Genomic DNA, 14,374 nt, shown 5'->3' with positions numbered 1-14,374 from the left:
TGCCCATCCCAGCACGGGGATCTGGGCGGCGCCTGGCCGGGAACACCGCCCAAAGGCACCCTCAGTGGGACCCGGGGTCCAGGCAGGATCCGTGTACCCCGGCCGGGACGTGCATCTGCGTAGTCCCTGATCCCAAGTCCGGCTTTGTGAGGCGCGCGGCAACCCTGAGCTCCTGTGGCCGCGGTCCCGGTACCCTCAGGATGCCCGTGGCCGTGGCTTACGCACGCTGGGAACTCTGCGGGCTGTCCCGCCTCTGGGGACTGTTTGGCCTCCCCGGGCCAGCGCCCTCACCGCAAACCCTTCCGCGCCCTTCTCCTGGGGCGGACCGCCCCGCACCGCCGCCTCCGGGGCGGAGCTCGAGGGGGCCGGGCGCGGGGCGGGCCGAGCCCGGCGCGGGGCGGGGCCAGCAGGGGGCGCTGCGGCATGCGGAGCGGCCAGGCGGTGGGTGCGCGCAGCCCTCGCCTCCCCTCGCCCCCCTCGCTTTCCCTCTGCCCCCGGCTGAGCAGGCGGCCAGCGCTGGACCCGGCGCGCAGCGGCGGAGCCGGGGCCGGAGCCGGGCCGGGACTATGCACGGTGAGTGGGAGCGGGCCGAGACCGGGCTGGTTGCCGTTGCGGCCGAGCGGCGTGGAGGCGCGAGGCGGACAGGCGTCCTGGGGTCCGGGATTGAAAGCCCGAGGGGATCCTGGGGACGCTCCGAGGCCGGGACGATGGGGCAGAGTCTCCGGTGGGAGAGGTGTGCTGGGGCGGGCTTCCGAACCCCGGGTTTTAAGCCCGCGCCTGAGTTCCCTCCCTCCGTTCTAGCTCCCTCCCCAAACCCCAAAACCCCAGCCCCCCGACTTGCGCTTTCTTCCCTAGCCACCCAGCCCTCCGCTCCGCCGCCCCCTGTCCCCAAGCCTCAGCACCCTCCAACTCTGCAGACGATTCCGGCGCCCTCTCTTGCGCCCCTACCTCCCGGCGGGCGCCTCCCCCAACCCCGCTGCCTTGAGCTTCTCCTCCTCCAGCCCCGCGCCTCTCCTGCGCCGCCCTCCACCGCGTCCCCGCCCCTGCCACCCGCTCCCGCCGTGCGCCCACACCCCTGCGCCCAATTCCACCCCGAACTCGGGCTGCCAAGATCTGGGACCCCGCGGCACTCCTGAACCTGCGGGTCTCCAGGTGAGAAGGCGGCGGCAACTTCGCGGCCTTTCTTGGGGGTGGGACTGGTTTCCCCCGCAGCTGCCTGCGCCGCGCGCCTGCGGGGGTGCGAACACCCAGCCCAGCGGCCAGTGCGTGCGCGGGCGGTCATGCCTGGGTGTTCGGGTTGGGACTGCGTGACTCAGACCCCACGGCTTTGCTTTTGCTAGTCTTTCGCGACGTTCTGAAGAAGCCAGCTTTGTCACACGTAGCAATGGAATTGGCTTAGAGCTGGTGGCTTTCTTTGTGGCAACAGCCTGGTTTCAAGTTGTACCTGTGGATTAGCGGGGCCGAAGATGTGGAGCCATATTTTCCCGCTCCGCTGGGCGCTCAGCGAGGCTCTCACGGCCTGGGTGGCTAGTGCCTTCCTGGGAAGGCTAGTATGCTTCGTAAGCTTTCAAAAAGTAAAAATCAGGAAAGATGTGGAGTTAGATCCGCGCGAATGGGGGAAGCGTCGGGTGGATGGCCCCGGGGTCCCCAAGAGGGCTTCACAACTTGGGGACATTTGTTGGTATTTGCGGAGGGCCCCTGGCTGAACCCGAGAGTAAAGCAGACCGTGCCCAGCTCAGCCTTACAAACGTGACGTGACTGCCAACGGGGCTTGGCAGCAACTCCTTCTCCTTAGAGGTGCTGGTACTCAGTCTGGACATCTGTGGGAAGAGAGTTGAAAGCAGATGGTTTGAAAAACCTCATGTTCCCTCGAGAGAGGTGGAGATGTATCCGTTACAGCCTAGAAGCCAGTGCCTGGATCTGCCCCGTCCCTTCTCCTGGCTTTCATTAAGTCTTGGCTTAAATTAATTAATTGTCTATTTCAGGAAAAGGACATGTAGCGGAGACTTCTCTTTGAGGGATTAGCTGCTGGCCAGCCCATCCTCGCTCCTACTTGGAGAGGATGCTTTGGGGCGCTGGGGACAGGATGGGCAGCTTGGCCTTTGAAGCACAACCCTCTGAACTTTTGTGTAACTGTGGGATCAGTAATTTTTTTTTCCCTGTTGATTGGCCCGAATGGTAATTAGTTCAATATTCTTTCAGCTTTGAAGAATGAATTAATAAGTAATTAGCCCAAGGTCACACAGGGGCTCAGTGGGCTCCCTCTGAGTACCCACCGAATGCTGCAAGTGTCTGCTTAGTCCCCACCATACAGCTGGATGGTGAGATGCCCTGCCAGCCTTGAGGGCCTTCAGGGTGGATGCATCTCTGTCAGCACCCAGCCTGGCACCCTGTAAGTGAGAGGTCCTCAGTGTTTATCCAGGAAAGAAATGGATCCCCCTATTCAATCCAGTCTGAGTCCATAACTTGTGTTTTCCATTGTGCTGCAGTTTTCAAAATATTATCCTTAAATTCATCAATTTTTTAAAAGTACATGTCACTGGAGGCAAACTCTTTTTTTTTTTTTTTTTAAGAGAAACTATTTTCATGTTTATTTGGAGCAGAGAGCTCAGTTTATGGGTCAGGCTCTGATAGCTGTGTCTCTGACCTCCGTGGGGACTCCAGAATTTCCATGAAGGAAATTGGTTGTCCTTACCATAGAACTGGGGTGATGAAGTGACGGGCACTCCAGGGAGGTAAGGCTTTTGGCTGAGGGAATGAGTCCTGCGTGGCTTAACCTATAGGGCCCTGAGCTGTGGCTGCAGCCCCCCACCCCACCCCCAGGAAACCTCATCCCTTTCTGTTATGGGAAGAGGCACTCAGGTAGATGGAGTGCCATTGGCGGAGCCCTACTGGCTGCTTTAGATGCCACCATCTTCAGTCTGGTGGTTGCTGGCCGCGCCAAATCACTTCCCCACGGAGAGCGGGCAGTGCGGCTTCTTACACATTTCTGGCAGTATGGTTTGCAGCTCTGCAGTGGGGGAGGGAAGCTGCTGTTTTATGAGGATGGTTGTCTGTTGGAGGTGGCTATGACCCCCTGATAGACCGAGCAAAGGCCGGCTTTTCTGCCCCTGTCAAAGGCTAGCGCTGGAGAATACAGGCAGAGGCTGAGGGAGCCGTCCCCTGGGCTGTCTTTTTCCAGGAATCTGGGAAGGGCTGGCATTCAGAATGTTACCTGGATGTGGGGATTCCCTGCACTGCCCACAGGTTCAGGGTTGTCATGGTCTTATCTTTCTTACACAGACTTTCTCTGTCTCTGGATCTGGCTCTTACCCAGAATTCCTGCAGCTGGTGAAAATCTGTTTTCTCGAAGAGGTTTAATTAATGCCTGCAGTTTGTGAATGAGACAGAGAAAGAGAGACTGGAAGGGGTGGTGGTGCCTGCTATCTCAAGGTGGGGAGGGAAAAGGAGGGGAGACTATCCAGGGTCCTGGAAAAACAGAAGGGGTAGACTTCAGCCCCAGGGTTTGCCCTGCATCAAGGCTTCTGATTGGTGGATAAGGACATGTGCCCACATTCTGGTACAGGGGTTACCATTAGGAGCAGAGTCACTGAGACAGGAAGTCTAGCCCCAACAGTAACCTGAAATATAGTTTGCTGGGCTCACTGTTCTGGTTTCTAGAAGGCCCTGAAGAACAGCTGAGAGCTGGGTTTAGCAAAGTGATAGAGTCTGGAACTTTTATAAGTTTTTGAGGGAGGGTTGTGCTCCTTTGGGAATGGCTTGAGTGATGTTGGTCTGGGATCTGGCCCTGGGGAGTCACCTCACACCTGAGATGCTGGGGGGAGAGCACTGGGGAGTGGAAAAGGATAAGCAGCTAGCAGAGTTTCTGCATCTACACTTAGGGGGTGAAGAAGAGGCAATAGCTACCTTCTGGTAGGATGGTGGGCCTTTTGACAGAAGCAGTCTTCCAGGGACGCTTCTTGAACCTGCTGGGCAGCCTGGCAGATGGGTTAGGGCCTGCTGAAGCCCCTTCACCTTGCAGATCCTGCAGGCCAGCCACGAGGAGGCACCTGGGAACCAGGAGATGAATCGCAGAGTCTGCCCTGAGTTCGAAAGGCAGGAGGGTCAAGGTTCAACTTCTGGTCTGCTAGCCTCCACCCCCAGAACCAATAGGCTGCTCTGAATGTTCTTGGGCCTTGGTTGGACAAACCCCGGTTTTTTGGAAAGGAACCGCTGCATCAGTAACGAAGGAAGGAATAGTCCTAGGTGTATGGAAGAAGATAAATGATTAAAAAGATAAAGTGATTGAAAAATGGACTTAGAGGGGCCTCGTGGAATAGCTCCTGCACCTAGGAGGCAGCCTTGACTGTGGGCTCTTTGGGGGGCAGGAGGTGTCATCCATGTAGCCTCCCTCCCTTCCTCTCCCCCTCCCTCCTCTGTCCAATCCCTGGTCCCCAGTCTCATTCTTCCACACACCACACACAACAGTGAAGCTGCCTCTGTGCTGGTCCTGTGGGGTGGGAGAGAATTTGGGGAACTCAAACATCTGTAGGAACTTGAAAATTCTGTTTCTATTTGCCCAGTCACTTCCCCAACGTACACATACATTCGTGTTTCCATATTATGGGCTAGCCTTTGTCATGCGCTTACCACATTGTGCCTCTGTGTATAACTGACTTCCTTAGAGAGAGCTGTAATCCACAGCATTGAAACCAGACCTTTAAAAAACAAACTAAGATGAAAATTATTGCACCTGGCTTGACACTCTCCCCTGCCTGCCCCTTCCTCTCTGCTCATTTGTGGTTAGAGTCATAATTTATACCGAATTTACAAATAGTTTGAATACTATCTGCCCTACCCCTCAATTAGAAGGAGGAGACATGTGTCTTCCCAAATAACAAAACCACAGCTTACTTTCCTAGACCTACCTCATTCTTGGATGCAATACCCAACATTAGGCCTTCAGAGATATGCCGTATCATTTTGAGCTTTTAAATTATAAAATGAAGCTCTTCTTTGCTAATTTTGTCAACTAATACAGAAGAACCTGAAGTTAGAATAGAACATTTACTGCCTTGTTAACTCCTATGCTTCTCAAGTGAAAGAAGCAGGTGGATTAAGGTGGAAGAACGTTATTATCGTAGAAATGTCTGGAGGCTCAAAAATAATAATGCAGGGACATACTCTCATGAAAAAATAAATTGGGTTTTGAACATCGTTACTGAAATGTGCAGAGATATAAATAGGAACATCCATAGAAGTATGTAGGCAAGTATAGAACGTTGGTGAGTATTGGGTGCCTGGGTGGCTCAGTGGGTTAAAGCCTCTGCCTTCCGCTCAGGTCATGATCCCAGGGTCCTGGGAATGAGCCCCACATCGGGCTCTCTGCTGGGCAGGGAGCCTGCTTCCCCCTCTCTCTGCCTGCCTCCCTGCCTACTTGTGATCTCTGTCTGTCAAATAAATAAATAAAATTAAAAAAGAATTTTGGTGAGTAGTAACTAACGAGTATAGAAATTTTAATCTTTCATTTTGTTGAAATATATTAATATGATTATACATTAGGCTTGTGCAGTACCTTACCATATAAATGGGCAACTGAGTCCATGATCTTGTTCAGTCCTTCCAGCATGTTTGGGATCGTGGGAACAGGGGAACACTGGGGGGTTTCAAAGGCTTCTAGAACTCAGAACTCTTGAGCAGGGAAATACTGTGTAAATCTCAATATTCCTGCTACAGCTGCTTGATAACCAAATGTGGCTATGTAGTTATTTGAAAATTATAGGTAGTCTCTTGCTTAGAGGTAAAAGTAGGCCTTCTTTAAAATGTTCTGCAGGTCACAAAAACTATGATTAGCACCACCAGAAACCATCTGGAAGGATTTCTCAGGGTTTGTGAGTTTCAGAGGTTCTCTGCCGATGACTTTCTAATACTAGAGTACCTGAGTTTGTATATTCAGCAGAGTACAGTAGTGAAGAGTGTAGGCTCTGAAGCCAGGCTGGCTTTGAATTCTGGATCTGCCAGTACTGGTCCTGTACACTTGGGCTAGTTACTTCACCTCTCTGTGCCTCATTTTCTTCATCTGTAAAATTGAGATGATGATGATAATGATGATGATGAAGAAAACTGAGATGCTGTTATTGTAAGGCTAAAGTGAAATACCATGATGAAGACTTCGAACGGTGCCCTAGCACATGGTGTGCTTTAAAAATGTTAGCTCTTGGAGCGCCTGAGTGGCTCAGTGGGTTAAAGCCTCTGCCTTCGGCTCACGTCATGATCCCAGGTCCTGGGATCGAGCACCGCTTCAGGCTCTCTGCTCAGCCGGAGGCCTGCTTCCTCCTCTCTCTCTGCCTGCCTCTCTGCCTATTTGTGATCTCTGTCTGTCAAATAAACAAATAAAATCTTAAAAAAAAAAAAAAAGTTAGCTATTACTACTATTCATTCATTCCTTTAAAATAGGGTTTTGGTTCCAACCAGCTGCACTGAGTTGATAGATCGGAGAATGGATAAGACACACGTAGTCTCTGTCCCTCTGGAACAGAGGACACCATGCTTAACTTCACAGTGAAGGACATGAAGGGTAGTTGAGATGTTTCCCATGCATTCACCTGGCTCTTGGCCACCTATCGGTCATGAGAGCCTAGGGTGGGCCTGTAAAGGGTTGACCACAGCAGGAGGAGGAGCTGATGACCTTTAGCAGGTACACACTGGTATGACTTGGCCTTGCCAGCTGTTTCGGGTAGGGACTAGAAAGATCGGTCTGTGTCTGACACCCGCTGGTTGTTAATGTTTTCACCGTAACGCTTGGCCTCAAGTTGTTAGTAGGAAGTGTGATAAGAGACCATAAACTCAGTATTTGCACACCTGCTTTGCCAGCAGTGTTCCTAGACCCAGTGGACAGCGCACTGCCCTGGCCACTGCTTTGGACTGGTCTTTCAGCAGCCCTGGGAGCCTATAATACCATAAGGGACCCAGTTCTCAGTGAGGACTGGCACAGCTGTTCCCAAGGTTGAGTAGGGGACTTGCCAGAGGCAGAAGACCAGACTCCTGTGCTTCCTGTGTCTCCCCTAGCCAGAACCATCTGCATATGGAAGATCTCTGGGAAACTGTGTTGATAGGCTTGGGTTTAATAACTGGCCCTGGAGAAGGCAGGTCCTCCCTTGCTCTGTGTGCCTTACAAAGAAACTCCCACTGGAGGCCTGCCCTCCAGCCCCTGCCATCAAGGCCTAGCGAGGGACTCTAGCCATGGGCCGTGGATGAGAGAGCCTGGGATTGCTGCTGCCTTAGGGACACGAGCGCCTCTCTGCCCTGTTTAAGTGTGATTGGTATGCCCTTGGCTCTAGGCTGGAGCACTTCTGTTAATAAGTTGGCAGGCAGACTGGAAACATGATAGCTCTCTTAATGAAGAGCCTGCTTATTTTTATTCATTTTTAAACTACTGGAATTTGAAGCAAATAAGGTTCTGCTGTATTTTTTTTTTTTAAATACTTGCCCCATACTTTGAAGATAAAGACATGGCAAATAATATCATTCCTTTTTAAAAAAACCATTTATTTGTATGTAGGTAGAACAAAGTTAAACAGAGTGCTCTAAGTTTTCAGATCATGGGTGCCTCTTGATTTCCCAGATCAAGTCATCTCGTCGCCAATTTGTCTGTCTCCATCGCAGTTCCTAATGGAAACGCAGACCTGGAAATCAAAGCTTGGACATTTCTGGTCGAAGGTCATGGCACGGACAGTAGATTTTGTTTTGGCTCTGTCTTCAAGGTGAAAAATTACTGTGTCTTTTTTGAGAAAGAAGGTGTATTTCCGGAGATGACTAACACCAGCAAGCAGGAAGATGTTGGCAAGGCTGCCTCGTTCTTGGTTCATCTCATTTACAGCTTCTCTAAGTTAGTGGCATATGATTTTTTATTTTCTCCTCTTGTGCATCTTGCTTTAATGAGTGCTGATTATCTTGGAACAGCTGCATTAATTGATGGTGTTTAACCACTCAACATACAGTAAGTAATTGCCGTTGGCTTGGCTGAGCCTAGCTCATTCTTTTTACTTCCCTTTGAGCTTGAGGAGTGTTTCCTCTGTGTGCTGAAGGCCAGAAAGGGAGTTGGGAACTCCTTGCCCCCATGCTCACACTCCCCTGGGGCACCGTGTGCCATGATAGCATCTGTGCCTGCTGCATGCGGATTGTCTGCTCATGGGCCTGTCTCCCTGGCTTGCCTAGCGGCTCCTGGAGGCCCAGTGGCCTCATCCAGCTTGTCTCTGACTCTTCACCACTTAGCACAAGGACTGGCAAGAAATATGCATAGGTAAAGACTGGGCAAATGAATGCCTGGTTGGTTGCAAAGCAGTCAGTTGGGCTTTTGACTACAAGTAACAGAAAGCCCTACTTCAGTGGCTTAAGCAAATAATGATTTCTTTTTCTCCTGTAACAAGATGTCTGAAGGTAGGTGGTTGCTAGCATTAGTTTCAACAGCTGTTGTCTGTCTGGACCGATACTTCTGTTCTTTTCTTGGCCTTTCCTTTATGGTGACAAGATGACTGCAGCAGGAAGGAGGCGCCAGCAGCATGGGTACCTTTTATCAGGAAAGCAGACATTTTCTTTTCTTTTTTATTTTATTTTTTTAAAGATTTTTTCATTTATCTGAGAGAGAGAGCAGAGCTGGGAGGAGAGAGAGAAGCAGGCTTCCCACAAGTAGAGACCCTGATGTGAGGCTCGATCCCAGGACCCTGGGATCATGACCTGAGCCGAAGGCAGATGCTTAGCCGACTGAGTTACCCAGGCGCCCCAGGAAAGCATACGTTTTCCCCAAAACGCCTAGCAGACCACTCCCAATTTAAAGGGCCATGGGAGTATCTGGCAGGGCACAATCCTGATAAGAGTTATGTGGGCTCACTGCTAAACAAACTACCCAGATAGGCTTAATAACTCAAACAGGGCAGACATTTACTTTTCGCTCACACAAAATCCAAAAGGGCTGTTCCTAATTCTCCGAGAGGTGATGAAGGGACCCAGGATCTTAAGATGGCCATGCTTGCTTACATTAATCAAGAGAAAGGAGGATGGAAGATGGTGTGGGGGAGAATTTTATGGGCCAGGCTTGGAGGTGGTGAATTAATTCCACTGATTTTCCATGGGGGTGGCAGGGTGGCGTATGCTTAGACACATGGTCACACCTCCTGCAAGAGAGGCTGGGGAACTTAGTCCAGGGAGAGGCGTTAGGTTTCACAATTAGCTGGCAATCTCTGCCACACTATCCCCCTCCCTACCCCTCTCCAAAATCAGAGCTCTCCTAGGAAGGAAGAAGGAATGAATATTGTGGGACAACTGGGGGTGTCTGTCTTACAAGGAAATACTGTGCTAAGAAGGCTCCAGCCAAAAATAGTCTTTTCTTTCTGGATCATCTGTCTTAAATCCCTGCTTCTGTTCCTACCTTTGGGAACTGGGCCAGCAGGGCAGTAGCAGGTCCTCATTATCCCTCTTTCTTGACCCAGGGCATGTTCTTAGCAGCTTTATAGGAATGAGCCATAATTGATCCCCCCTCAGCAGTTGAAGATTACCCCCAGAAGAAATGGCCCTCAACACCCCTAGGCCAGAGGAGCTCTGAGCCTCTGAGAGCTCCTGGCCTATGAGCCTTTCAAATGCCCCCACTCACCTAGCCTTCCAAAGTTTTTCTTCCTCTTTTTTTTTTTTTTTTTTTTTAAGATTTTATTTATTTATTTGACAGAGAGAGATCACAGTAGGCAGAGAGGCAGGCAGAGAGAGAGAGGAAGGGAAGCAGGCTCCTGCCGAGCAGAGAGCCCGATGCGGGACTCGATCCCAGGACCCTGAGATCATGACCTGAGCCGAAGGCAGCGGCCTAACCCACTGAGCCACCCAGGCGCCCCAGTTTTTCTTCCTCTTCAGCCCCCGCAAGAGCCCACTTCTGAAAGGGAGAAGAGGATGCGGAGAGAGAGACCTCTGCTTCCCACTCCAGTGATCTGAGATGTATTTTTCCAACCACTTCCTTCTCTTTTTATCACCATCAACATTAATGAATGATCCGTTAATCTAATGGGTTTTAGCGTTCTTGTTTGGTTTGTTGTAGGTTTCTGTGACAGGTGCCTCTCCTTCCACAGCTTCTTTCTTGATTCCCTTCTTTCCTCCCTCCCTTCCTTTCTTCCCACACAAACTTACTGCCTGCTGAGCACCTCCTGTTTACTCAGCTCTGTGTCCACCTAGCCTTGGAGTTAGATAGGCAGGGAAGTTGACAGGAGCCTATGTGTCAGTGAATACTATGAGAAGACTCTGGTTGACCAATACAGTGGGGGAGCCTCACCTAGCATTGGGGTCAGGGAGAGCTTCCTGGAGGAGCTGGCTTTTGAGCTGAATTTAAGGATGAGCAGGAGATGGGATGCCTGGGGGACTCAGGTGGTTAGGTGTCTACCTTCGACTCAGGTCATGGTCCCAGCGTCCTGGGATCAAGTCCTGCATCGGGCTCCCTGCTTAGCAGGGAGCCTGCTTCTCCCCTGATTCTGCTCTCCGTCTCCCTCTCTCAGATAAATAAAATTTTTAAAAAAGCAAAACAAAAAGGATGAGCAGGAATTAAGCAGGTCAAGAAGGTACCTGGGCAGAGAGAATGAAATGGGCACAGACACTGAGTTATGAGAGGGGGCATGTGGGGCTTCAGAGGGACCGGTGAGGAGGTTCAGTGTGTCACACTTCGGGTAGGGCAGTGTGATCATTTGCTTACTTAATACAGTAGTGAACAAAAGAGATAAGGTCCTACCCCCAGGGGAGCTTGGGATCTGGGCGGTAGGAAGGAATGAGGCTCTGGGGAAGGTGGGTAGGAATCTGAGGAGGGCCTGGCCGCCCAGGCCGTCCCAGCCTCTGCCCTGCCGGGTTTGCTGTTGGAGGTTGAGTAGGATATGGGCCCATTACTTGTACCATCCCCTCTTCTGCTTCGTCCCTCTGTTTCCAATTCCTGTCTGGTCCTTTGCCCAGGAATTACTCAGGCTATAGAGACTGGCGCAGATCACCAGCATGTAGTTGGTGGGGAAAGTTGAAATTGTCATTACATATCAAGATATGTGCCAGCTAGGTCTTTGATGAAGCCCTTTCTTAGAGCTCCGAGGATGAGGTTCTAAAAGTTGGTTTACAATTTTTGTCCTCTCCTTTCAACTCAGTCCAACACTTCTGGCCACCTGGCTCAGAATCTGGCCTGGTTGTGCCTGTTTCCAACCCCGAGGGCAGACTGAAACCCACCAAGTGAGGTTTGGCCTTACTGTGGGCTGGCCTGTTGGGAGGGGCCAGGTCATCTCTGTGGGCCCGTGACTGTCAATGCAGTCCATGAGGGGTTTCCGTGCAGGCAAGGAAGATGTGAGCACTGCCTGGGGAGGGGCCCCACTCTCACGGTCAGCGGGTGTGCTCAGCTCCCTGAGGAGATGAGGGCTGTGCCAGGGTTTAGCAGAGCTGTCAGCTGCCTTCATGGAGACGAATGGCCCCAGGGTGGTTTCCTTCTCTCTCCATACCCAGCCTCTTTGTTAGGTGGAATTGACAGTGCTGGGGGTGAGATGCAGAGAGGAACCTTCATGCTCCTCAAAGTCCAGGGCTGAATGGACCCAGGGCTGAATGGATGGCACTTTGTCTCCTTGTCTCCGGGAAAGGAAATGTCAGTCCATAGAAGGAAACTCAGACCAGTACCTGGTGTTTACTGCATGCCTTCTTGGTGCTAAGGGCTGTAGGGAATGTGCATAATAACAAAATGGAAAAAGGAGGATCCTTACAACCTGTGATGTGATTTGTAATAAGAAATAGAGACGTGTTCATCCCTGTTTCTGACACAGAGCCCCTGAAACCTTTAGAATTTCCTAAAATTGGACCTAAGGTGTCTTTTGTTATGCTAACGAGGTGATGTTTTTGAAAGCCCCCAGGTAACCTAAGTGTAGGGCTGGTTGCCTGGAGAACCCTTGGAACTCTTAGGCCCCACCCCAGACCTTCCTGGACCGAGGGGGATTGGAGGTCAAATCAGTTGTCAGTGGCCAACGATTCAATCAGTCATGCCTATGTAATGAAGTCTCCATGAAAACACTAAAGGATGGGTTCCAAGAGTTTCCAGGGCCAACCGGCACCCTGGGAGAGGACATGAAAGCTAGGTGACCTTTCCCACGTGCATGTCTTGCCATGCACACCTCTCCCATCTGGCTAGTCTTGATCTAGTGAGTCAAATGTTTCTCTGAGTCCCGCAGGCCACCCTAGCAAATTAATCAAACCCAAGGGGGGGTCGTTGGAACCTCCAGTCTGCCAGTTGGTCAGAAGCACAGGTCACAAGCTGGATTTTCAGGTGGCCTCTGAAGTGGTGGGGGCTGGGGGGATGGGGAGTCAGTTTTGTGGGACTGAGCCCTTAACCTGTGGAATCTGATGCTATCTCCAGCTAGGTGAGGTGGGATTGAGTTGATCTGGGACAGCCAGTCGCTGTCGGAGAACTGCTGGGTGGTGTGGGGCAAAAACCCATACACACTTTGGAATCAGATACAGAATCCCTAATACCCTAAATGCTTTCCATGGAGTACCTAATCCTTTCCACAACCCCCATGAAATAGGTAATTTTACATTCCACAAGAAAATAAGCTCCACGAGGGAAGAATTTTGGACTGATTTGGTCACTGCTGATCCCAAGCTTCAAGAACTGTGCTTGGCGTATAGCAGATGCTCAGGAAATGTTTGTTGAATGAACGATCGAATCACCAAATTCACAGGTGAGGAAACTGGCTCAGAGAGATGAAGTAAGCTGCCTCAGGTGCCACTGCTGGTAAGTGGTGGAAGAAAAGGCCTGGATCTCAGTCCCCAGAAGGCACCATGAGCTGTGACTTCGGGGTCCCAGCCCCTTGCCACTGAAATGTGGGTGGCTTCCAGGATAACCCTGGAGGAGGGCCCACAGCCTGTCTGGCTGACATTCTGACCAAATGACAGCAGAAGCTTGGTAAAAGCTAGCATTCGTATGGCAATGAGCCGCGAGCCCCCAAATGCTAAGGCCCACAAGGTTGTCTGCCTTCTTGGCTGTCAGGGCCTTGCTGTAAACTCGAAGCTGGGATGAATATGCAGGAGTGTATCTGTCAGCCGCTCAAGAGTGATGTTTTTAGGTTGATGCCTTCATCCTGTCATGCATGTATTCAGGAACCTTCTGTGGCTCCTTCCTCCTACAGGAGCCTAGTCTGGACCCAGTCACTCTCCACCCTCTTCCCTGATGAGTGACTGCATAAAACCTGTCACCCGTCAGCAGTGGAGGTGTGTACTCTGCTCCACCCAGGTATTACTGTGTACATGGTTTATCCTCTCTGAAATGCCAGCTCACATCAAGCATGCCAACAGACGTCCATCCTGCCCTTGTAGCTTTAGCAGTTTCTGCCTCTTCCTTGAAGCCCCCCAATGACCAGCTAGCACCCTGCCCTCTTCCCGGGCTCCTGCAGCTTCCATCTGTCTATACAATGTGTTTCCTAATCACCTTCCCAGAGTCCTGGTTTCTGGGCCTGAGATGAAGCTTCTGCTGAGTGGGACACCCCACCCCTCCTGATGAACTCTGATTTTATCTTCTTACACATCAGGTTTAGTGTTGCATTAGTTTTGAAAGGAGGTGCTCTTTCAAAACCACTAGTCTCTTTATAATTTATTGCATACCCAAGAAGTCTTGTGACTTCTTGCTTCACTGCACTGTTGGGTTTTTGGTTTTGTTTTTTAGTTTTTTGTTTTTAAAGATTTTATTTATTTGAGAGAGAACGTGCGAGCGGGCCTGCCATGCAAGATGGAGAGCACGAAGCGGGAGAGGGGCAGAGGCAGAAGGAGAAGCAGACTCCCTGCTGAGCAGAGAGCCCAACCAGGGGGGTGTCCAGATCCCAAGACTCTGAGATCATGACCTGAGCTGAAGGCAGACACTTAGCTGACTGAGCCACCCGGACGCCCCATCAACTATGTTGTTTAAAAAATAATTTGTTATTACTATTTTTTCAAAGATTTTATTTATTTATTTGACAGAGAGAGAGAGATCATGAATAGGCAGAGCAGCACATGGTGGGGGTGGGAGGGTGGGGGTGTGGAGCAGGCTGGCCGCTAAGCAGAGAGCCCAATGCAGGGCTCAATCCCAGGACCCTGAGACCATGACCCGAGCTGAAGGCTGAGCTACCCAGGCGCCCCTAAAAAATAAATAAGTTCTGCAGCTTCCTTTTTTTCTAATATTGAAAGTAGCAAATGTTTAAGAAAGTTTGGAAAATACAGAAAACTATAAATGAGAGAAGTCTTGCAGTATCTCACCACCTACTTAAAGAATTGTAAACCATACTTTCATCCTTACAGTTTGTTTCAAAGAAAAGAGTACTTGTAATCCCAGCCATAACCACTCATAACATTAAGGGTCTATTTTTCTCTT

General features: G+C 50.8%; 1 protein-coding gene across 5 annotated transcripts in view; it reads left to right on the top strand.

Annotated features, from left to right (window-relative positions):
• The first annotated feature begins 412 nt into the window (after nt 1-412).
• The window catches only part of PXYLP1 (2-phosphoxylose phosphatase 1), a 68,440-nt gene continuing 54,478 nt past the window's right edge, over nt 413-14,374 (top strand). For 4 of the 5 annotated variants that reach the window (XM_059163930.1, XM_059163929.1, XM_059163926.1 and 1 more), the window contains exon 1: nt 413-573. The gene's annotated coding sequence lies outside the window, so the exon portion shown is untranslated. Of the gene's footprint in view, nt 574-997; nt 1,153-14,374 lie in introns of those variants that run through there. The other variant, XM_059163928.1, reaches the window with a different exon arrangement.

Source organism: Mustela lutreola, chromosome 2, assembly GCF_030435805.1.
Source record: "Mustela lutreola isolate mMusLut2 chromosome 2, mMusLut2.pri, whole genome shotgun sequence".
Taxonomy (NCBI): Eukaryota; Metazoa; Chordata; class Mammalia; order Carnivora; family Mustelidae; genus Mustela; species Mustela lutreola.
Note: the sequence above shows the minus strand (reverse complement) of the source record. Positions and strands in the feature narration are given on the sequence as shown.